Source organism: Manacus candei, unplaced genomic scaffold, assembly GCF_025592945.1.
Source record: "Manacus candei isolate 608988 ecotype Guabito, Panama unplaced genomic scaffold, ASM2559294v1 h1tg000045l, whole genome shotgun sequence".
In the NCBI taxonomy this organism is placed as follows: Eukaryota; Metazoa; Chordata; class Aves; order Passeriformes; family Pipridae; genus Manacus; species Manacus candei.
Genome location: NW_026138093.1, coordinates 1,920,767 through 1,945,226, shown reverse-complemented (window position 1 = coordinate 1,945,226; position 24,460 = coordinate 1,920,767). Strand labels below are relative to the sequence as shown.

Here is a 24,460-nt window from a genome sequence, read left to right as displayed (position 1 = left end):
GTAACTCATCACACAACGACAGGGGGTAATTCTTTTTCTTCCACCCAACCACTGGGGAATGACCATGAAGAGCTGTCCCTGCTTCATGGCAGAAACTCCACACACTTCAAGGAAGTCTGTGGAAGAATCTGACACATGACAGTTGGACGGGGCTTTTATAGTTATCAAGGATTTGACTGCCAGACATATTTGCAGGTCAGGGAACAGCTCATCTGTCAAATCCTGCTTCAAAAAGCAGGATGTGTGTTTGAAGTTTCAGGAACCATTTAGGTTTAGCATAATTAAACATTAAAAACAGCACCTTGGCACCAGCAGTAACTCATCACAGAGGGTGTGCATTGTTTGCAATCTCTGACAATTTTTTAGGTATTATCAAAGCAGAGCATCCTGCCAGAAACAGCCCATTGATTCCATGAGGTTGCAAAAACTCTCAGGGTTTCTTTGGTTCCATGGGGCCCTGCAGTGTCACAACGGCTCCTTGATTCCAGGATGTTCCAAAACATCCCAGGGTTCCCTTGGCTCCAAGAGGCTCCCCAGTGTCCCAGCGGCCCCTGGATTCCAGCAGGCCCTGCAGTGTCCCAATGGCCACTGGGTTCCAGGAGCCACAGCGGCTGCCGCCGGCGTCTGTGCCCGGAGCCGCCGCTCCCACGGGGCTGCCGCACTCACCGCCGGGGTTGCCGCTCGCGCAGCCGCCGCTCTGCCCCGGCTGCACCGGGACCCGGCACCGCCTCGGGCCTGCGCTGCCGCCTCAGCGGCCACAGGGACACAGCCATGGGGGACCTTTGCTCTGACACTGATGGGGCCTGGCTTTGTTCTGCTTGGGGCTGGGCTTTGGGAAAACTGCTGTTCATTTTCATGCTCCACTGGGACACCTCCTGAATTCCAAAGGTTTCCTAATCCAGGGGAGGGGTTTCTATGGCATCGGAGGAGCCGCCCCTCGGGACACATTGTCAATGAACCATCCAGCTGACTGGGATGGGTGTAAGAGCAGTTGGGGAACACAGGATAATCAGTCATCCCCTGAAAATCTTGGAACATTCCCTACCTGACCTGTAACCCAAATGGAACAGTTTGGATCCAGTTCCCAAATAGTTTGGAAACTCCAGTCATTCCTGACACCAGGATGGAAATTCAGCAGATAGCTGAAGCCAGTCACCTTGGGAGCCCACAGCCAGCGGGGTTGAGGGAGGCCCTGGCAGCTCCCCAGCACCTCCCTCTCAGTGGGACACCTCTGGCAGCCTCTCCCAGCTCGGGAACCCTCCAGTTTGCAACACTCCAAAGACCCTCGCTGATGCCCAGGACAATTCTGATCCCCCTCCACAAACACTCCTCCAGCTGTGACCCTTGTCTGTTGGCAAACACAAAGGCATTTGGGGGAGTGTTTCCCTGACAAGAAGGAGAATTTGGGAGAGGGACCTTTGCGCACCCAGCTCTTGATGTGTCCACACATCTCTGCCTGGGTGTGGGTGTGAATTGACTGTGGGGTGAATGTTGTTCTTGTGAATCTATAATTCAGTCACTGTGGAAATTTTAGCAAATTATATTGAATCACTTGAAAACTGTTAAATTGTTCAAAAATTAAATGCTACTAATGTCTTTTGCCCCCTTATCTTTGGATCCAAATCCTTTGTGCCCTGACCCTCTTGCATCCCAAGGCTCTGTGTAAATCATTCCCTTTCATCAAAAAATATGTATTTTTTGTGACTTTCACTTTAAAATATTCCTCCTTAACTAAACTACAAAACAATTCTAATTAGTTGTTGATGTCTTGAAGACTTGAAGAGAATTAAAGAAAGAAAATTAATTTGTTTTTCAATGTTTTAATGGGTCCCACAGTGTGTTTGGAGCTGCATCAACTGTCAGTCCAAAATGGATCATGTCAGAACTGGTAAGATTGGGGGGTGAGGAGCAAGAATGATCATACAGAGTCAGTCTGGATCTCCTGAGGAGACATTCAGCATCAAGATCACTTGGAGAACACCTCTATCACCTCTCCTCTGAACTAAAAAATTACCCATCATTGAATTAAAAAAAAATAGAAACCATGAAGACTTGTTTTGAAATTGCCTTGAAGACAATTAAAGGAAGACAAAGAGATCCTGAGGGATTTCTGGAATTTAATGAGCCCCACGGTGTGTTTGCAGCCCAGCCCATGATCCTGAGGTACTGAGAGAAGATTGAAGCAGCTGCTGAAGAAGTCAGAAGCCAAAGTGCAAGTGCCTTGAAGCATTGCTGGGCCCCACTGAGGGCAGGCACTGCCAAAGCCTCCCCAGGGACTCCTGGGAGCAGCTCCTTGGAGGCCAGGAGTGCAGGCAGACCAAGGCTCTGGGCAGGCCCCTGCAATGCTGAGCAAAGCCTGCCTTGGTTTTGTGGAGCACAAAGGCCAAGGCCTGAGCCCCAGGCCCTGGCCCAGCAGATCCTGTCCCTCCCGGCTGGCTCAGGGCTGTTTGGGGGGCACTGGGATGGGAGGGGGAGGAACAACAAAGGCCCAAAACTGGGCAACCCCTGCCAGGCTCCTGAGGGAGGGGCGAGGCAGAACCCAAGTGCAGAACCTGCCAGGAAAGTGTCTTGTGGTGGCCTGAGTGGCAGAGGCAGCTGCCAGAGGCAAGGGGACAATGGCCTGGGTGCCTTTGGGCCTTGCAGCCCTGCCAGAGCCCTTGGCCATCTCTCCTGCAGGCTGTCCTGCCCTGGCCCTGCTGCTGCTCTGGCCTTGCAGGCTGCACACACCCCTCCTGCTTTCCCACCCCCTCCCAGCAGCATTTCTAGACCCTCCCTGATGTCTCTGCACCAGCTCTGGCTGTTGCCATGTGCACTTGGCCTTCTGAACTTGGATCCTGAGCCCCTGTGCCACAGGACATCCCTGCCAGAGCCCAGGCCCTTCTCCTGGGGGTCACTGCAGAGCTGAGCAGATCCAGGTCACCTCCCATTCCTCTGCCAACCCCCTGGGCCTGCTCTGGGCCCTCCAGGTCCTTGCCCTGCTCCCAAGGGCTGTGGGGGTGCTTAATGATCAGGGCTTGGGGTTTAGAGCTCAGGGTGGGGATTAGGCAGAACTTTGGGAGGTTTGTTGTTCTGCTGGCAGTGTCTGGTTCATAATTAGGGGAAGAGATTTTTAGGCTGGGTTAGGATTAAAGCTTGGCTTTTCATACTGGTAATACAGGTTTGGGATTGGGGTGGGCATTGGAGGACAAATAAGAGTCTGGAGTTCTGGGTTTGGGCTTTTTCTGGCTTGGAATTAGAGCAGTGGTGTCCTAGTTAGAACAACTGGGACCGATTCATCACTGGATAGGTATAGCCCAAACCTGTGTATTCTATGGCCCTCCATGCCATTTCCCAGAAACTCTTGTCAAGGGGGGGGGAGGGCCTGCCTGTGGGGGGATGTTCCTGTCCTCATACCCTTTTATGGAATTCCCTGCTCTGAGCATCCTCATACCCTTTTATGGAATTCCCCACTCTGAGGGAAGGATTGACCATTCCTTTTATGGAATTCCCCACTCTGAGGGAAGGATTGACCATTCCTTTTATGGAATTCCCCGCTCTGAGGGAAGGATTGACCATTCCTGCCTGAACTGGAGAATTTATAAACCTGGAGTTTCAGAACATTTCTACCACTCCTGGGATCCAGAGGAGAGGAAGACTGCAGCTCATCGCTCTCAACCAGACTGAGACCACCACCCTCAACTGGACTGCAATCACCACTTTTGACCAGACTGCAACAGCTCTCCCACCAGCAGGTTTTTTCCCTTCTCCCTTTACTTTGGACTCAAGGGGGGGGTGGGGGGACAGGAACACAGTGGGCTGTACTGGGGGCACTGGGCTGTACTGGGAGGGCACTGGGGGGGGGCACAGGTGTCCCAGGACAAGGTGGTCAAGCTCCAGGAGAGATTTGGGGAGCAGTGAGGAAGTACTGGTCTGAACTGGTCTGTCCTGGTCTGTGTTGGTTTGTACCCCCAATCCCAAAAGCCCCTCCCCAGCTCCCCCAAGACCCTCCCGGACCCCAAAGCCTCCCAGGCCCCCCCAGGACCCTGACATGGTCCTGCTGCCCCTTGAGCATCTGCAGCTGCTGCAGAACCAGGGACCTGTGTGAGGAAGAGTGTGTCAGCAGGAGCAGGGAATGGATTGTTGGGCTGGAGTGAGCGCTGGTGAGGCCACCCCTGGAGTGCTGTGTCCAGCTCTGGGCCCCTGAGTTGAGGAAGGCCCTGGAGGGGCTGGAGCAGGTGCAGAGAAGAGCAGCGAGGCTGGGGAAGGGAGTGGAGCACAAGTGGTGTGAGGAGAGGCTGAGGGAGCTGGGGGTGTTGAGGCTGGAGAAGAGGAGGCTCAGGGGAGACCTCCTGACTGTCTGCAAGTCCCTGCCAGGAGGTTGGAGCCAGGTGAGGGTGGGGCTGTTCTACCAGGAAGCAGCAGTAGGACAAGAGGGCTGGGTCTGGAGCTGTGCCAGGGGAGGTTTAGGTTGGATATTGGGAAGCAATTTTGTACAGAGAGAAGTGAAAAGAGCGGGTGGGTCACCCCCAAAGGGAGCTGGGGGGAGCCGGGGTTTGGGGGGCTGATGGGAAAGGGGTGGGAGGGGGGGCTGAGGGGAGTGGGGAGAGCGGGAGCGGGGTTGCCGTGGGGGTGCCTCGGTGTCCCCATGCCTTGATCCCTGGAGAGCGAGGGAGGCTGGAGATAGGGAGGAGCTTCGAGAGCCCTGAGAGCCTGGAGAGGGGGGCACGGAGAAGGGGAAGCCTGGACAGTGGGGACCCCTGGGATCCCCTAGGACAACAAAATGGAGAACCTGGAGAGGGGGAATTTCTGGGAATGCAGCATCCCGAAGGCGAGAATCAGAGGAGAAGGGACCCTTGAGACCCCCAACACTCCCAGCATCTCTAGGTAGAACCCCCAGCATCCCAGACAGGGGAGACTCTCTGAACCCTAGAGGGGGGAAACCAGAGAAGGGGAAATCTTAGGAGAATTTTTTTGGGCTAATCTTCATATTTTGGAGTATTTTTTAGGTGAATCTCAACTTTTTTCAGTTTGGGGGGGCAGGAGTCTTCTCACTATTTCTTATAGGCTTTTGCCTGATCTCGATGATTTGGGGTTTTCTGGGCTGAGTCTTGATGGTTTGGAGGTTTTTATGGTGACAGGATGCCCGGTGAGTTCTAGAGATGGACTTGGGCAGGAGGAACCCCCAAGCCAATGCACTCAGCCCTTGTTTTCCCCCCCATCAGGATTTGTCCTTCCCAAAGCTTGGGCGGATGGAGGAGGAGGCTGCGAGGAAGAGGAAGATGCCTTGGGCCCCCCAGGCAGGTGAGGAGGAAGTCAGTGTCCCTTTGGGCGGGTGTTGTGCTGGCTCTGTCAGCCCAGCATGGCCCCGGCTGCAGGACAACCCCGCTGGCGCCGCCGTCCTGCCGGGGCCGGAGTTGGGGGGATGTCCTTGGCCTTCCCTGTGGGCCGGAGGCAAATCCCCTGCCTGTCCTTCTTGCTTCCTGCCCCAGGCCCCGAGCTGAGGATGGAGAGCGCGGAGGACAAATCCCCCCGTGAGACCCTGGTGGGAGAGGCCGTTTTGAAGGGCTCCCCGGCGCAGGAAGGCAGCGGGGAGGAAAAGGGCCGGAGATCCCCCCGCAGGAGGGGCTCCAAAGCCAGCCCAGGGTGCTCTGAGGAGGAAAGAGCCAGCCTGTGCCAGGAAGGCGGCCGGAGGTTGAGGGGGAGCTCAGACCTGGTGGTCCCTGAGCAGCCTCCCAGCAGGGAGAAACCCTTCAGGTGCTTGGAATGTGGGAAGAGCTTTAGGTGGAGCACCAGCCTCCTTACCCACCAGCACATCCACACTGGGGAACGTCCTTACAGGTGTGGGGAATGTGGGAAGAGCTTCAGTGACAGCTCCACCCTTCGCAAACACAAGCACATCCACACTGGGGAACGTCCTTACATGTGTTGGGAATGTGGAAAGAGCTTCAGTGACAGCTCCACCCTTCGCAAGCACCAACTCATCCACACTGGGGAACGGCTTTACACGTGTGGGGAATGTGGGAAGAGGTTTCAGACCAGCGGGAATCTCGTCAGGCATGAGCGGACGCACACGGATGAGAGGCCCTTCCGCTGCACCGACTGCGGGAAGGGCTTCAAGCACAACTCCACCCTCATCACCCATCGGCGCATCCACACCGGGGAGAGGCCCTACAAGTGTGGGGAGTGTGGGAAGAGCTTCACTCAGAGCTCTCACTTGACCAAACACCAACGGACCCACCAGTAAGAGAAGCCCCACCAGTGCCCCGACTGCAGGAAGAGCTTCAGCCGCTGCTTCCACCCCGAATGAAGCCCCTGATGTTGAGGCAACCCCTGGAGTCCAGTGACTGTCAGTCCATCCCTTTTGACCACAAAGGACCAGTCCCCTTTCCCAGGGGCAGGTTCTGACAACAGAACCCTTCTTGGGGGGTGTGTGGAGATTCCTGTCTTGGCTGGGCCCCCCCCCAGGGTCACTGCTGGAGGTTGAGAGCAGAGATCTCCCCACCAGCGTTGGTCTGGGGGAGTTCCATCCCTCTCTAATTAAGAATTTCTCGTTTTGTGCCAGCTTGAGTAGAATTGCTTCAACAATTGCTTTAGTGTAGAGCACTGTCCTATCTTATCCTGTACTCCTGTTAGTTTTAGTGTATATATTGTGCACTAAGTAATTCTGATGAAGATCTTTTGTCTGATCATTTGTATCCCTAAATAAATTCCTTTTTATCAATAGATCTGATTTGCCATCAATAAAACCTAGGGGACCAAAGTGATTCAGTCACACTTCTGTAATTCCTCTAAACTGAAACTGTTGGCATGATCCAAGGTTGAGATTGGATCCAGCAGCCCCCAGCACCCCACAGGAAGTTGGGAGCTCAGAGGGGCCACTCCCCTTTCCCAGCCCTCCTGTGCCCAAAGGCTCCCATGGGACCGTTTATCCCACCACACTACCCCTGCTCTTTTACCCTTCTCCCTGTTCCTCCCACTTTTTCATAGTCCACTCAATCCCCAGCCCCAATTAGGATCACTCTGGGGGTCCCAATCCCCATTTTTCCCTCCTCTCTCACCCCTTCCACATCATCTCCCCACTCCCCAGCCCTCTCATGCTCAGTTTGGGGGTCCCACCCTCCTCTTTCCCCACTCTCCTGACCTTTCCCACTTATTTCCCATCATTCTCAATGGTCCCCCCCTCCACTTTTGGGGGGTCTCACTCCCCTCCCACTCAGTTTGGGGTCCCACTACCCCTTTATCCCCTCTAACCCCCCCTTTTCCCACCGACCTCCCCCTTACCACCCCCAGCTCACCTAAGAGCTCTTCGCCCAAAGCAGCTGGGGAGGCTCCCAGCACCACCAGTGCTCAGAGAAGTCCCCCCAGAAAAGGGGTTGGGTGGGATCCTGGGTGGGCTTTGAGTGTGTTTGGGGGTCCTCGGGGATCTCTAAGAAGGTTTTGAGGGGTTCCCAGCACCTTTTGGGATGAGCTGGGTGCCTACTGAGGGGCAGGTACACTCCCAAAGCCCCCCCAGAGTGGGTTTACACGGGGGGAGACAGGGGAGTCCCTATTCCCGATCCATCCCGAAGCCAGTTCTGCCCCCCCCAAACTCGGCTCCACCCCTCGTTATCCACCCCCCCTCCCCCACTGCCCCCCAATAACCGGGACTGGGGAGAACTGGGAAGCTTTCCTGGGATCAGGAGTGGCAGCAGGGGAGGGGGGGACACACGACCCCCCAAAATCCTCACGGGGACAGGAGGGGTCCAGGCTGGGCCCGAGGCCCCGGGGAGGGGCTGCGGCCGCCGCCGGCTCAGGAGCTCTGTGGGGAGAGAAAAGGGGGTGACAGCGGGGTGGGGGGTCCCCGGGGGGGCACAGACGCTCTGGGGGGACACACGACCCCCTGGGACCCCCCTCACCTTCTGGCGCAGGTAGAAGCCGAGCCCCAGCGCCAGGGAGACGAAGGCCAAGAGGAAGCCCCCGGCCCCTCCTTGGCAGCAATTGCTCAGGCTGATGGAGCCCGGCAGGGCCGGGGCCGCCGGCGGTGTCCGATCCCGGCAGGAAGCGGGGAGGGCCCGGCGGGGTCTGAGAGAAATAAATCAAGGCAGAGCTCTCTCTTTCTTTTACCCCCTGGGCAGTGACCATCAAAAGGCGTCCCTGCTTCACAGCAGAAGCTGCACACACTTCAACAAAGTCTGTGGAAGAATCTCCTCTAGGAAAGTTGGCCCTGGGCTTTTATGCTTATCCAGTGATGGATCACCACTCACATATTCCCAGGCCAGTGAGCAGCTGATCTGTCAAACTCTGCTTCCAAAAGCAGGATGTGTGTTGGAAGGCTGGGGAACCAGGCTGGGTTTGGCACAATTCAACACTAAACCAACCCCTTGGCACCAGCAGTAACTCCCCACAGAGAGTTTGCAGTGCTTGCATTCTCCCATCAGATTCTTTTCCAGGTAGAACATCCTGCTACAAGGGGTCTGTTACTACCCACCCCAGAAAGGGGGGGGTAACCCAGGTTCTTATTAATAAATCCCTTGGGCTGGATTAGAGTGAAATGATACCGAATAATTGGTGTTTGAAAACATATAAGTAGGGTTTATTTTAGAACAATTTTGTTTCAAAGGTAAACAGGTATGTTGCCATTTTGGGTGTTATCATCTCTATCTCTCATCTACAGCAATATGGCAGAAAGAGAACCATTTAGGGAAAATGCATAAGGAAAAGAAAGAAAGACAGGATAAGGGTAAGGGAGAGTAAAGGAAAGCAAAGCTGAGAGTGGAAAGATGTCTATAGTCACCGCCCACGGGCTCCAGAGATGGAATTTGGGAGTTGCAGCTCCAATGTCTACCAGTTGAAGTGGTGGCCTTGATCCATTGGAGGTGGGGGAGGGAAACCCCCACACTCCAAGAAGTTATGAGTTATTATATCCATGGATGGTGTCACAGGTCATGCCACAAACCCCCAACATCTCCTGGGCCTGCGCAGAGTTCCTGTGAGGGGCCTGGGAAAAGGGTTTTTCCTGCCTTTCAGGATTGGCAGAGGGGGGATGGGCTTTGATGGGCCATCAGAGGTCTAATGCAAAAGTCCTGCAGCTGTATTTTATGCCACCCTTTAGCATAGTAGTTTACACAGACCTGACCTTATTACCCCATTTGATATCAAACTTTCTAAATTCATTTAGCCTGTTTAGACTTCTTTGCAAGGTAGAATTGTAGAAAAACACCTCTATTGAACAACATCACACCCTAGGCCTGGACAACAAGATCCCACAAGAGACAAAGCAACCTTCAAGCCCAGAACTTTGGAGGTGCTCCAAGGACTGTACATGCTGTGAAGAAGATAAAGATGAGGAAGAAGGGGTCCCAAAGACCCCAAACCCAATTCTCCAAGGGGCGTGTCGGGGGCAGAACTGGGCAGAACTGGGGGGTGGAGAGTTCTGGCATTGGACAGACCATCTTCTAAAACTGTAGAACCATTGCCTGGGAGGGCGCGTCGTGTGTGTTCCCCTGGGCCTGTGGGCCTGATTAAAGGACCTGCTCTTTTGAGCTGATCTTAGACACTGAATTGACCTGGAGTTTTATCTCTTGAGCTTACAGGATTAACTAACTAGGTGGCTTTTGCTAAATGCACATCCCAAGGTTTGAAGGTCCCACTGCCCATTGCTTTCAAGGTGGTTTTGAACAGTCCACTCTACCATTCAGCTTTCCCAGAGGCTGGTGCCTGACAGGGAATATGATCCATCCACTCCACGCCGAGCTCTCTGGTCCAGGTGTGCACAAGGTTGTTTTGGAAAAGAGTCCTGCTGTCCAACTCCAGTGTTTCTGGAGGGCCGTGTCTCCACAGGACTTGCTTTTCCAGGCCCAGGATGGTGTTCTGGGCAGTGCTGGGAGGCACAGGGTGTGTCTCCTGCCATCCAGGGGTTGTGTCCCCCATTGTCAGCACGTAGAGCTTGCCTTGGTGGGTTTGGGGAGTGTGCTGGGATCAATCTGCCAGGCCTGCCCACATCTCTATTTCAACCATCATCCCCCACCCCACAGGGGCTTTACCCTCTTGGCCTCTTTGATGGTAGCACATTTGTGAGGAGCAGTCAATCACTTCCTACTAGAGAAGTCCATTCCCCTTTCATCCAGGCAGGTTCTTCTGACACAGCCCTTCTTGGGGTAGATGTGTGGAGATTCCTGCCTTGGGTGGGGACGCTCTCCAAGGACACTCCTCAAGGCTGAGCAAAAGAAATCTCCTCATGACCGTTGGTCTGGGTGAGTTACATCAGATCTCTACTTAATAATTATTTCTTTTGGCTAGCTTTCATAGAATTGTTTCAATAATTGCTTCAGTATAGTACACTATCCTATCTTATTCTGTACTACTAGTAATTATACTATTAAGATCTTTTGTCTGATCATTAGTAAGAATAAATGATTCATTTTATAGAAATATTCTCATTTTGCTAGTCATTAAAACCTGTGGGACAAAAGTGGTTCAATCCCACTTCTGTAATTCCTTACATTTAATTTGTTAACAAAATCTGAGGCAAAGATTGGATCCTTTATTCCCTGAGGCTCCACAGTGCAACAACGACTCCTTGATTCCAAGAGGTTGCACTGTTTCCCAGCGTTGTTGGGCTCCAAAAAGCCCTGCAGTGTGACAATGGCCCAATGAGTCTGTCATTTTCCCCACTGTCACAATGGACCCTCGATTCCATGAGGTTCCACAGTGTCACAATGGACCCTTGATTCTATGAAGTTCCCCAGTGCCACAATGTTCACTTTGACTCCAGAAGGCCTTGCAGAATCAGAATGGCCCCTGGATTCTGTGAGGTTCCCCAGTGTCACAATGGACCCTTGATTCCATGAGATTCCACAGTGTCCCATTGGTTCCCTTTGGTTCCAAAAGATTCTGTGATGTCACACTGGCCTCTCGATTCCCTGATGTTCCACAAAGTCCTGGGGTCCTTTTGATTCCATGAGGTTCCGCAGTGTCCCATGTTCCCTTTGGTTCCAGGAGGCCCCAGTGGATTCCAATGGCCCCTGGATTCCAGGAGATTCCACAGTGTCCTGGGGCTCCCTTGTCTCCCTCAGTTTTGGCAGTGTCCCAGGGTCCCTTTGTTCCCTGGAGGTTCCTTTGTTTCCATCAGGCCCTGCCACGTTCCAGACTCCCTTTGGTTCCATGAGGTGCTGCAGGGGAACAATGTCCCCTTGATTCCATGAGGTTCTGCCATGTCCCAGGGTTCCTTTGGTTCCATGGGATTCCACAGGGCCAAAACTCCCTGGTTCTTAACCTTCCAACATTTGTGGGCCCATTCTATCCCTGCCTGGGATGGAGCCCCATTGTGTTTCTGCAGGAATGGATCCATGGCCATCCTGCCACTGCACCAATTGAATGCTGCACAAATGTCACTGCAGGCCCGACCCTGGATGCAGGAACAGTCTGGGAACTCCAGGCCTGCTCCCATTCAGCAGAGCCAGTCGGGGGCACAGAGAGCACAAGTGATTGACTGCAACCCCTGCAGGTCTCTGGCATTGCTGGGGACAAATGCATGAACTGCCAGGAGCTCTGCAGAGCCCTGACAGTGCCACTGCAATCCCAAGCTGCATTGCCCGGGGCAACCCTCAGCACAGCCAAGGCCACAACCCTTCCTGAAAGGTGTCCCTTCTGGGCAGGGCCAGGGGGACAAACCCCTCCATCTGTCCCTGCACATGTTGTGTGAATTCTCATCCCCCACTTAGGGACAAAGTCAGGCTACATTGGGTGTTTAACTTTGCATTTGCTTCACTCTTTTGTGCTTCCAACACACACACACAAACCAGTCTGGGCAGAGTCTGGCCCCCCAAAGAACACAAGACCTGACTATTTGTGGCTCCTGCTGCAGTGGCTGCAACTTGGGCCACAATCTGTGCCAGGAGCAGAGAGGTCCCCGGACAGAGAAACTTCTTGGCAGTGGAGTTACTAGGAAAACAGTACAGACTGTGCGGATCAGTGTCAGGGCATGACCTAGGAAGTGTCCTGACCAGCCTCCTGTTTACCATGACCAGCTTTTTCATTCCCTTTTCCTTCTGTTTTCTCATGTTTGTTCCTCCAAATCCCTCTGTGATCCCACCCTCTCCTTTCCTTTGGTTTTTTCCTAGACATCCCATGACAAGTCTTCCTCAGTCCCCAAATGTTCTTTCTTGTTGCCCATCATAAGTCTCAGACCCTGAGCACAAAAATCCCACCCACATTTTGAGGTCATCCTGGGAGGCTCTGCCATTGACCCACCTGTGAAGCCTTCACACAGATATTTTGGAAGTGTCTTTCAATTATGTTTTTTTACTTTTTGGGCTTAGAAGGGTTTCTCCAAAAACATGGCAATTCATGTCCTAGATATGGAAATTCTTTGGAGAAGGAGTTTGGGACTGAAAGAATTCCAGAATGGTTTGGGTTGGAAGGGAGATAAAAGGTCATCTTGTCCAAGATGCTCGACATGGACAGTGACATCTTCCACTAGTTCAGGTTACTCACAGTCCCTGACCTTGGACAAATCCAAGGATGGGACATCCAGTTTTCTAGAAACTTGCTACAGTTCTTGCCACACTCATTGTTAAATATTTCTTCCTATTATAAATATAAGACTCCAGTCTTTCAGTTCAAAGACATTGTCATGTGTTCTACCACTACAGACCTTGGTAAAATGTATCACTGTGATTTCCTTAGACTATGAGCACCATGTGTTCATCTGAAAACATCTGAGGAATGAGGCAGGGATAGCATCTGCCTTCCCAGGGGCTGAGGGTCAGGGCTTGACCCTTTGGATTAAGGAAACAAGTCAAGGTTTATTCAGCATCAGAGCCACCTTTCCCTTGCTTGTCCATCCTTGTCATCACTGTCTGCAGTTTTCTGCTCTAACTGGAATCTGGGGACACATTCTCACAGTCATGTCCCTCAGTGGGACCCATTAACAGTACAACAAACTTCAGTATTTCAATCTCATTTTGACTCCTTGAGAACTTGTTTGAACTTCCTCTCAGGGACTGAGTCTCATGTAAACAACACCAATCCCCCTGAGGGTCATGAAATGCCTGGGGCTGTTGCTGTGCTGCTGAGCTGGGCCGGGCTCCTGGCACACAGGGAGCTCCTGGCAACCCAGAAGAGCTTCAAAGAGACACCTCTGCTGGTGAGCAGCTCCTCTGCACAGCCCAGCAGGGCTGAGGGCACTGCCTGCAGCACCCAGGGCACAAAAGCAAGGCAGAGAGAGGTTACACACAGCCTGGGCTGGGAGGGAAGTCGAGAGGAAGATCCACTGGAGGAGGAATCTTTCCAGGCTCCCTCACGGTGAGTCAGCATGAAGGGCAATGTGTCTGCAGTTGGTGCAAAGATCTCCTAATGCTGGCACATCCCACTCCCTGCTGCACCATCCCAGGCACATCCCAGCAGGGTTCCCTTCTCCCAGGGATGGATGAGGGGTTGTGAAGCCGGGCTGTGCCACCCAGGCTGCCCCAAGCTGTCCTGCAGAGCAGGGTCCTGCAGCCCAGGGCTGTGCCGGGGCAGGAGCTCTGCCACTGCCAGGGGCAGCTCTCAGCCGGGCTGGGGAGCTCCCTCAGGGCTGGGCAGAGTCTGGGGGTGGAAAGAGCAAAGCCTGCCAGGGCAGGGCAGGTTTCTTCTGCTATCCAGTGAGAGTTTCATGGGGCAGGGCTGCTCACAGAACCAGAGCACCCCAGGATATTTTCCAGGGTGATATTTTCCTTCAAGGGCAAGGTCCAAGGAGGGATTTCTCTCAAGCTCTCAAGACACATGCCTGGTGGTTTGAGTTCCAGAGGGAACTCTGAGGAGCTGCCCAGGGCTGAGAACAACTTGCTGGCACTGTTGGTGTCTGGGAGGTGGCCCAGTTGGCTCAGGGTGACGCTGCCCTGAGTGCCCAGTGGGCTCTGCTCTGGCCTCTCCCAGCTGGACCCTCCCTGTGCATTTCCTTGGTTCTCAGCTTGCCCCTGGTCCTGAGGTTGTTCCCTCCTTCTCTCAGTCAGACTCACTGGGAGGGGAGTTCAAGCTACACAGTCCAACACTGATCCTGGGATTCCCCTATGGCAGGAGTGTCCCTGGGAATGAGACATTCCACTTGTCCTCTGCCCTGTGGGGTGTGGGCAGTGAAGTCTGTGGGCCTGGGTAAGGAGCTCTTTTTCCTTCAATCAGACCCCATCATTAGGACACTTGGCTCTTTTCTGAGGTGTCCTTCCAAGCTGGGAGCTGCCCTGGAGAATGCAAATCATCCTCCCAGCACAGCTGTGTTCTCTGAAAGCCCCAGTGGAGAGGGGCAGAGATGCTGTGCCCATGCCAGGAGATGCTGTTTGGTTGGGGAGATGAGCCACGGGTGTCCTTGGCTCCAAGTGGGGTGCTGAGCCCTTGAGACAGGTTGAGACCTTGAATAGTGTGGGATGGATCCCTCTGCTCTCAACAGTGTCTGGTGGCTTTTCAGAACAAAATGGGAATGGCAGAGGGTCTGCTCCTCATGGAAGATGTAGTGAGCCTGAAGCAGGGCTCCAACCATAGAGCTGAAGGAGAGACTCCTGGAAGAGGAAAACCAATGGAGTTGTGAGAGGGATGTTGGAAAACAGCTTTGATTTTTCTCAGAATGTTCACTGTTATTTCCTATTTGAACAGTGTCACATGTTTAGAGGCAGCAAATGTCCAACAGCAGTTCCATGGCCCAGTTCCTCCTCCTGGCATTTGCAGACAGGCGAGAGCTGCAGCTCCTGCACTTCTGGTTCTTCCTGGCCATCTCCCTGGCTGCCCTCCTGGCCAATGGCCTCATCCTCAGCGCCGTAGCCTGTGACCACCACCTGCACACCCCCATGGGCTTCTTCCTGCTCAACCTCTCCCTCACAGACCTGGGCTGCATCTGCACCACTGTCCCCAAAGCCATGCACAATTCCCTCTGGGACACCACAACCATCTCCTACATGGGATGTGCTGCTCAGCTCTTTTTCTTTTATTTCTTCATGTCAGCAGAGTTTTCCCTCCTCACCATCATGTGCTACGACCGCTACGTTGCCATCTGCAAACCCCTGCACTACGGGACCCTCCTGGGCAGCAGAGCTTGTGCCCACATGGCAGCAGCTGCCTGGGCCACTGCCTTTCTCTATTCTCTGCTGCACACAGCCAATACATTTTCCCTGCCCCTGTGCCAGGGCAATGCCCTGGGCCAGTTCTTCTGTGAACTCCCACACATCCTCAAGCTCTCCTGCTCACACTCAGGCTACCTCAGGGAAATTGGGCTCATGGTGGTTAGTGCCTGTTTAGGATTTGGTTGTTTCATTTTCATTGTTTTCTCCTATGTGCAGATCTTCAGGGCTGTGCTGAGGATCCCCTCTCAGCAGGGACAGCACAAAGCCTTTTCCACATGCCTCCCTCACCTGGCTGTGGTCTCCCTGTTTGCCAGCACTGGCATATTTGCCCACCTGAAACCTCCCTCCATCTCCTCCCCATCCCTGAATCTGATTGTATCAGTTCTGTACTCGGTGGTGCCTCCAGCACTGAACCCCCTCATCTACAGCCTGAGGAACCAGGAGCTCAAGGATGCCCTGAGAAAAATGATGACTGGATGCTTTTCTGGAGCAATAAAGTGCCGGGTTTCTGCTATGTAGCATTCAGAATGGGACTCCTTAATGGCCCAGCCTTCCTGCTCAGGTTTCTGTGGAGGTCACTGTGTTCTTCTTTCAATAATTTTCTGTGCAATTAAATATTATTATTGATCTGCCCTCTAAATTAGTGTCCACCTTTTGATTTTGACACTGAGACTGTATACATGATGAATTGTTCTCTCTGAGTCTTTAAACAAAATAAAGGACCCTACAGTGCCTTCTTTGTCCAAGACCCTTCTTCTTAGATGTTCCTAAAGGACAGCACACTGCAGGACAGGGTGTGTTTGCAAACGGGAAGGGGACATTTATCCCAGCCCAGCAGCACTGCCAGGGAGCAGCAGGGCTTGGTCTTTGCAGAGCTGCTCTCTTGCCACTTCCACACTGTCCTCCTGAGCCCCTTTCTCGCTGTAAGACCTGAGTGCTCTCTGAGCACAGTCCTGTGGGTTGGAAACCCTTGGAGCACAGGCAGGGACAGGCCCTGGGAACTTGTGAAGCAGAGTTGGGCTCCCTTACAGCATCTCCAAGGTGCTGTGACATCTTCTGAGGACCAGGCATCTACTGGGTCACTTCTGCTGTGACCTGGCTCCAGGGCTGGAACTCTCCTGCAGTGTCACCATGACACTCCTGCTCTCTGCTTTCCAGGTTCCATTTTCAGATCCAGTCTTCCCCTCCTGTTCACAGGGACATCCTTGGAGTGCTTCAGAGCTGCCATCCTGGGGCAGCTCCTGCCCAGCGTGGGCAGGCACAAGGTCTCTCCAGCTCCTCCTCTCATCTCCCCAGTGCCACTGTTTTCTGCAGCCTCCTCATCCTTGCCCAGCACAGCCCTCCTGGCACAGTTGGACACAGCCCTTGTTCTACCCCCTCCTCAGGCACCTGCCCAACCCCCTCAGCTCCAGCCTGAGGGCCAGAAACCTTCAGGGCAGGGAGGCACCAGGGAAAATGCTGAGAAAACCTTTCAGCTGCACTCAAATCCAATTGGAGGGGTTGACCTCTAGGAAGAAATCCCTTCTAATTGTCCAGAACCACCAGGACAACCTTTGTTGTGTCCTGGGCACTCCTCTGGAACTGTGGGATATTGAAAAGGTTTTGGTGTCAGGGCTATTGAGAAGGCTGGGCAGTGTCACTGGGAGACCTCTCCCAAACCCTTGGAAAAGCCAGAGCCATCCCAGAGCTTCCTGGGGCCTTGGCAAAGGCAGTCATGGAACCAGTCTGCAAACAGGGCAGCAAGGAGGGTTGGGAGAGTTCCAGACTGCTCAGGCTCAGCAGAGAAGGGGATAGGGCAAGTCCTCCTGCAGCCATTGCCAGGCATGGGAAGGATAAGGGAGGGATTGCAGAACCCCTGTGGGAGGGAATAGAAGGGGATGTTTTGTGCCCAGACTTTATCAAGGCCCTTGACATGGTCTCCTGTGGTCTCCTTATGGACAAATTGGTGAGAGCTGGACTGAAGAAGTGGAAGATGTGGTGGGTGGGAAGTTGGCTGAATGAAGAGTGTCAAATAAAATCCATGGTACAAAGTCCTCTTGGTAGCAACTTCTGAATGAAATCCCTCAGTGACCAGCCCTTGACCACCAATGCAGAAGATCTCTCTATATAATGGGACAAAATGGATTTTTGAGTCCTTTGTGGATGATGCCAAATTTCAGGGAGCCCTTGAGCAACCTGTCCTGGTTTAAAGACACATATTGGGGCGGGAACTGCAATAAAATGAATTCACTCCTCTTTTATTCCTCACCAGTACAAGGAGACAAAATATAAGGAGCTATAAGTGAGAAAATAAGAGTTTACTGACAAGAAATATAGCAGCAAACCCAGCAATACCAACAAAACAGTTCAAAGTTACAACAGAGAGAGAATTGCCTCCTCTCTCCCCCCTGACCCAACTCCCTTTTGTAAACAGATAAAACCAGGGATCAACACGTGCCTCCCTTCCCCCTTTTCTTCCTAAATGAACAAAGAACAAAAATTAAACCAAGGGAAAGAGGGAGCAAAGCAAGATGTGGGAAACTCTCTGGTCTGAGATCAGTTGTGCTGCCCAAGAACACGCTGACTCCAGAGATGTCCAAGCGGGGCAGAGCCGGCGACTCCGGTCCGTGCGGCGGCGGGGGGGAGGCAGCGGCTCTGCTTGATTCCATGGAGTTCTGGGCAGGCACAGTGGGCCCTTGGTTCCAGGAGGTTCTGAGATGTCTCAGGGTTCCTTTTGTTCCAAAGAGACCCCACATGTCACAGTGGTCCTTGGTTCCATGAGATTCCACAGTGTCCCTGCATTCCTTTGGTTCCATGAGGCCCTGCAGTGTCACGGTGCCACTTGATTCCGTGACGTTACAAAGAATCAGAATGGCCCCTTGATTTAAGGCGAACTGCACATGGAGCTGCCTTAGGGGGTGTGTGGGCACCCAGACAAGGGAGTTGTCACCCCCCTGGACTCAGCCCTGGGGTCACCACATCTGGACTGGTCTGTCTGTCTGTGAGGTTCCCCATTGTGGAGGAATGAGGAAGAACTGGAGAGGGTCTAGAGGAGACCTGACAGGATGGAGCTTTTCTCCACATTGGAAATAGAATGAAATCTCCACAAAGAGTAGCACTGAAGGTTCAGACTGAAGGTGAGGAAAATGAAATATCACTCAGTGGGAACCCTTGTCGTGCAAGAGGTCACCCAGAGGGAGTCAGGATCAGCCCATGGCTTTGTGTGCCAGGGAACAGCCAGAGTTGGTGCAGAGACATCAGGGAGGGTCTAGAAATGCTGCTGGGAGGGGGTGGGAAAGCAGGAGGGGTGTGTGCAGCCTGCAAGGCCAGAGCAGCAGCAGGGCCAGGGCAGGACAGCCTGCAGGAGAGATGGCCAAGGGCTCTGGCAGGGCTGCAAGGCCCAAAGGCACCCAGGCCTTTGTCCCCTTGCCTCTGGCAGCTGCCTCTGCCACTCAGGCCACCACAAGCAACTTGCCTGGCAGGTTCTGCACTTGGTTTCTGCCTCGCCCCTCCCTCAGGAGCCTGGCAGGGGTTGCCCAGTTTTGTCCTTTGTTGTTCCTCCCCCTCCCATCCCAGTGCCCCCCAAACAGCCCTGAGCCAGCCGGGAGGGACAGGATCTGCTGGGCCAGGGCCTGGGGCTCAGGCCTTGGCCTTTGTGCTCCACAAAACCAAGGCAGGCTTTGCTCAGCATTGCAGGGGCCTGCCCAGAGCCTTTGTCTGCCTGCACTCCTGGCCTCCAAGGAGCTGCTCCAAGGAGTCCCTGGGGAGGCTTTGGCAGTGCCTGCCCTCAGTGGGGCCCAGCAATGCTTCAAGGAACTTGGAGTTTGGCTTCTGACTTCTTCAGCAGCTGCTTCAATCTTCTCTCAGTACCTCAGGATCATGGGCTGGGCTGCAAACACACCGTGGGGCTCATTAAAATGCAGAAATCCCTCAGGATCTCTTTGTCTTCCTTTAATTGTCTTCAAGGCAATTTCAAAACAAGTCTTCATGGTTTCTATTTTTTTTTTAATTCAATGATGGGTAATTTTGTAGTTCAGAGGAGAGGTGATAGAGGTGTTCTCCAAGTGATCTTGATGCTGAATGTCTCCTCAGGAGATCCACACTGACCCTGGATGATCATTCTTGCTCCTCACCCCCCAATCTTACCAGTTCTGACATGATCCATTTTGGACTGACAGTTGATGCAGCTCCAAACACACTGTGGGACCCATTAAAACATTGAAAAACAAATTAATTTTCTTTCTTTAATTCTCTTCAAGTCTTCAAGACATCAACAACTAATTAGAATTGTTTTGTAGTTTAGTTAAGGAGGAATATTTTAAAGGGAAAGTCACAAAAAATACATATTTTTTGATGAAAGGGAATGATTTACACAGAGCCTTGGGATGCAAGAGGGTCAGGGCACAAAGGATTTGGATCCAAAGATAAGGGGGCAAAAGACATTAGTAGCATTTAATTTTTGGACAATTTAACAGTTTTCAAGTGATTCAATATAATTTGCTAAAATTTCCACAGTGGCTGAATTATAGATTCACAAGAACAACATTCACCCCACAGTCAATTCACACCCACACCCAGGCAGAGATGTGTGGACACATCAAGAGCTGAGTGCGCAAAGGTCCCTCTCCCAAATTCTCCTTCTTGTCAGGGAAACACTCCCCCAAATCCCTTTGTGTTTCCCAACAGACAATGGTCACAGCTGGAGGAGTGTTTGTGGAGGGGGATCAGAATTGTCCTGGGCATCAGTGAGGGTCTTTGGAGTGTTGCAAACTGGAGGGTTCCCGAGCTGGGAGAGGCTGCCAGAGGTGTCCCACTGAGAGGGAGGTGCTGGGGAGCTGCCAGGGCCTCCCTCAGCCCCGCTGGGTGTGGGCTCCCAAGGGGACTGGCTTTAGTGATCTGCTGAATTTCCATCCTGGTGTCAGGAATGACTGGAGTTTCCAAACTATTTGGGAACTGGATCCAAACTGTTCCATTTGGGTTACAGGTCAGGTAGGGAATGTTCCAAGATTTTCAGGGGATGACTGATTATCCTGTGTTCCCCAGCTCTTACACCCATCCCAGTCAGCTGGATGGTTTATTGACAATGTGTCCCGAGGGGCGGCACCTCCGATGCCATAGAAACCCCTCCCCTGGATTAGGAAACCTTTGGAATTCAGGAGCTGTTCCAGTGGAGCATGAACATGAACAGTAGTTTTCCCAAAGCCCAGCCCCAAGCAGAACAAAGGCAGGCCCCATCAGTGTCAGAGCAAAGGTCCCCCATGGCTGTGTCCCTGTGGCCGCTGAGGCGGCAGCGCAGGCCCGAGGCGGTGCCGGGTCCCGGTGCAGCCGGGGCAGAGCGGCGGCTGCGCGAGCGGCAACCCCGGCGGTGAGTGCGGCAGCCCCGTGGGAGCGGCGGCTCCGGGCACAGACGCCGGCGGCAGCCGCTGTGGCTCCTGGAACCCAGTGGCCATTGGGACACTGCAGGGCCTGCTGGAATCCAGGGGCCGGGGGGACACTGGGGAGCCTCTTGGAGCCAAGGGAACCCTGGGATGTTTTGGAACATCCTGGAATCAAGGAGCCATTGTGACACTGCAGGGCCTCATGGAACCAAAGGAATCCTGGAGAGATAGTGGAAACTCATGAAATCATCAGGGCCATTGTGACACTCCAGAACCTCATGATACCAGGGGTCCATTGTGACACTGTGGGGGCTCGAGGAACCAAAGGAACCCTGAGAGGTTTTGGAACCTCATGGAATCAAGGGGCCATTTCTGGCAGGATGCTCTGCTCTGATAATACCTAAACAATGGTCAGAGAATGCAAACAATGCACACTCTCTGTGGTGAGTTACTGCTGGTGCCAAGGTGCTGTTTTTAATGTTGAATTATGCTAAACCCAAAATGCTTCATGAAACTTCAAACACACATCCTGCTTTCTGAAGCAGGATTTGACAGATAAGCTGCTCCCTGGCCTTGTAATACATCTGGCAGTCAAACCCTTGATAACTATAAAAGCCCTGTCCAACTTTCATGTGGCAGATTCTTCCAATTGCTTTAATAGAATGACTTTGATAGACTGCACTGTCCTATCTTACACTATAGTACTAGGAGGTTTTGGCTTTTATACTGTCTAGTAAATAATTCTGTTTAAGGATTTTCATCTGTTCACTTGTCTGATCAATTGGCTGTTCATTTGTCATAATAAATAGTTCAATTTGTAGAAATGTTTCTGATTTACCAGCACTAAAACCTGCAGGACAAAGTGATTGAATCACATTTCTATAATTCCTTCAGTCTAAACCAAAACCTGAGTCTGAGATTGGATCCAGCCACAGCCAGGTTCCTCTCTGAGAAGGAATTTAGAAAGCAAGGGGGTCCTTTCTGCCCCTCGTAGCTCAACGAGACGGCTTCTGCCATCAACTTTGTCTAAGCCTTCCACCCTCCAACCCCAAGCCGTGACACATGGGCATGTCTTGTCCGTGCAGTGCAAACATGGACTCCTGAGCTGGTCATTTGCTGTCCCTCCTTGGAGGGAAGAACAAGCCCAATGGCCTGGGGTGAGAGGCCAGTGCTGGGAGCGGCGCTGGCTGTGCCAGGGCACTGCTGGGTGCCCCCACCCTGAGCACTCCCCCCCTTGTGCTGGTCACTGCTGTTTTCCTCTGCAGGGCGTTGTGTTGGGCACATCCTGGAGAGCAAAGTGGAAAGCAGATGGAAGCTTCGAGGCCCTGGCCTGAGGAGATGCCCCTGCAGGATGGCAGTGCTGCTGCAGAGGTCAGCTCTGTGCCAGCAGTGCCCGTGGCTGTCCCTGCCTGCAGTCCCTGGACAGTCCTGCAGCAGGACTGGCACCGACTGCCAGAGCACTGAGGCCTCCAACAACACAGGGCTCTGCAGGACAGTGTGGAAGGGAAGGGAGAGGAGGCCATGGAGGAGAAGGGCTGCTGCTCCCTGGCAGTGCTGCTCTGCTGGGACTCTTTTCTGGCCCAGCTCTGCACAGAGGCCCCGACCCTGCAGCTGCAGAGAAGTCAGAGAGGAAAGATGTCAGGCAAACAAGTCAATGCAGAGTTCTTTATTTGGTTGAAGCAGACAGTGAGTACAATTCCCAATTTGTACAGCCTGTGGGCCAGGCTAGAAAGGCAAACACAGAATTGAAAATGGTGTTTATATATATATATATACTTTTTTATATATATCTTTATATATATCTTTATACATATAAAGATTTTTTTTATGTGAACAAATTCTCACAAAAATAACACCCCTAGCAGGAGTAAAAAATAGAAAAGATATGGTGGGCCTTTAATGAAGTACATGAAAGGATTGGCCTTTAATGAGGTACATAACATGTAGAAGAAGGAGAGTTTATTGCTTCTGAAAACACCCAGTTATCAGTTTCCTCATGGCATCCTTGAGCTCCTGGTTCCTCAGGCTGTAGATGAAGGGGTTCAATACTGGAGGAACCACTGAGTACAGAACTGACAGTGCCAGATCCAGGGATGGTGAGGAGACGGAGGGAGGTTTCAGGTAGGCAAAGAATAATGTGCTGACAAACAGGGAGAGCACAGCCAGGTGAGGGAGGCAGGTGGAAAAGGCTTTGTGCCGTCCCTGCTGAGAGGGGATCCTCAGCACAGCCCTGAAGATCTGCACATAGGAGAAAACAATGAAAATGAAACAACCAAACATTAAACAAGCAATAACCACAGTGAGCCCAAGTTCCCTGAGGTAGCCTGAGTGTGAGCAGGAGAGCTTGAGGATGGGGGGGATTTCACAGAAGAACTGGCCCAGGGCATTACCCTGGCACAGAGGCAGGGAAAATGTACTGGCTGTGTGCAGCAGAGAATAGAGAAAGCCAGTGGCCCAGGCAGCTGCTGCCATGTGGGCACAAGCTCTGCTGCCCAGGAGGGTCCCGTAGTGCAGGGGTTTGCAGATGGCAACGTAGCGGTCGTAGCACATGATGGTGAGGAGGGAAAACTCTGCTGCAAATAAGAATATGAGGAGAAAAACCTGTGCAGCACATCCTGTGTAGGAGATGGTTGTGGTGTCCCAGAGGGAATTGTGCATGGCTTTGGGGACAGTGGTGCAGATGCAGCCCAGGTCTGTGAGGGAGAGGTTGAGCAGGAAGAAGCCCATGGAGGTGTGCAGGTGGTGGTCACAGGCTACGGCGCTGAGGATGAGGCCGTTGGCCAGGAGGGCAGCCAGGGAGATGGCCAGGAAGAGCCAGAAGTGCAGGAGCTGCAGCTCCCGCCTGTCTGCCAATGCCAGGAGGAGGAACTGGGTGAGGGAGCTGCTGTTGGACATTTGCTGCCTCCGGTTATTGTTTCCTGTTGAGGAGAAAAAAGGCAGAACTGAATTAGGCCAGAGTCAATCAGCAAAACATCTTGCATGTCTCATAGCAATTCAGCATTCAGGACCTCTTTTCAGGAAGATGTCTCTGCATCCCTCTCCTGGCTCTGGGTTTTGCTGGCTGAAGGGGGCACTGAGAGCAGGGACCCTGGAATGGGCTCCCAAGGAATCCTTCTTGCTGTGCAGTGAGAGGCAACTTGGAGCACATGGTGACCTCCAATTAAATGCACTTGTGATGTATCAAAGTGTTTCCAGAACTGCTGGTCACAGTTTGCCCAAGCACAGAACAGAGGGAAGGGATTTGGGGAACTTGATTTTGCTCCAGTTCCTCTTGCCAGGAGTGAGTTTGGATGGTTGAAATCTCTGACATTTCTAATGTGCTCCAAGGGAAATCTTGTGAGTCCTGAGAGGCAAAGGGATGGTCTCTTGGTGCAGAGACAAGAGCTGAACATCTTTCCTGTTCACAGCTGCCCCTGGCTGGCAGCTTGGAGCTGAAGGGAGATCACCCTTAAGAATTCCCTTAAAAAGAAACAAGGCACTTCTGGGAGCAAAGGAATCCTGGTTCAAAGAGCACATTGACAGAATGCTTGCCTTTCCTCAGGATGCCTGATTAAGATCTTGTTTTCTCCTCCCAGACTGCCACACACAGGGATCATTGCAGCTCCCAAGTACAGCTGCCCAGAGCATTTGCATGGATTTAGCACTGAGGAGTTTTCTCCATGGGGATCCTGTGCAGCACAGAGATCCTATGGCAGAGCTGTGCCCTTCTGGAGGGCACCTGCAGCCCTGCAGGACACCCAGGCAAACAGCTGAGAACCCTGAAGGTGCCTGGAGGGCACTTGGGCACTTGGCTCCCACAGACACATCCCCACAGCAGCACCCAAAGGGGTTGTGTCTGGACAGGAATCTGTGCCCCCCTGAAAACCCCACACTGGCTCAGAAAACCCACTGGTGAGAACAAGGAGAGCCCAGGCAGCAGGGGATGGCAGTGAAATGCCACAGTGCTGCTGCCAAGGGAGGAGGGACACAGAGAGACAGCTGGAAATCAGGGCCCTGTCCTTGCCTGGGCTCTGGCTGCTGCAGGGCAATGCACAGCCCAGCCCCCGTGGGCCT

General features: G+C 52.9%; 1 pseudogene; it reads left to right on the top strand.

Moving 5' to 3' along the window:
- LOC127474809 (uncharacterized) overlaps nt 1–24,460 on the top strand; it is a 1,721,191-nt pseudogene that overhangs the window by 1,292,738 nt on the left and 403,993 nt on the right.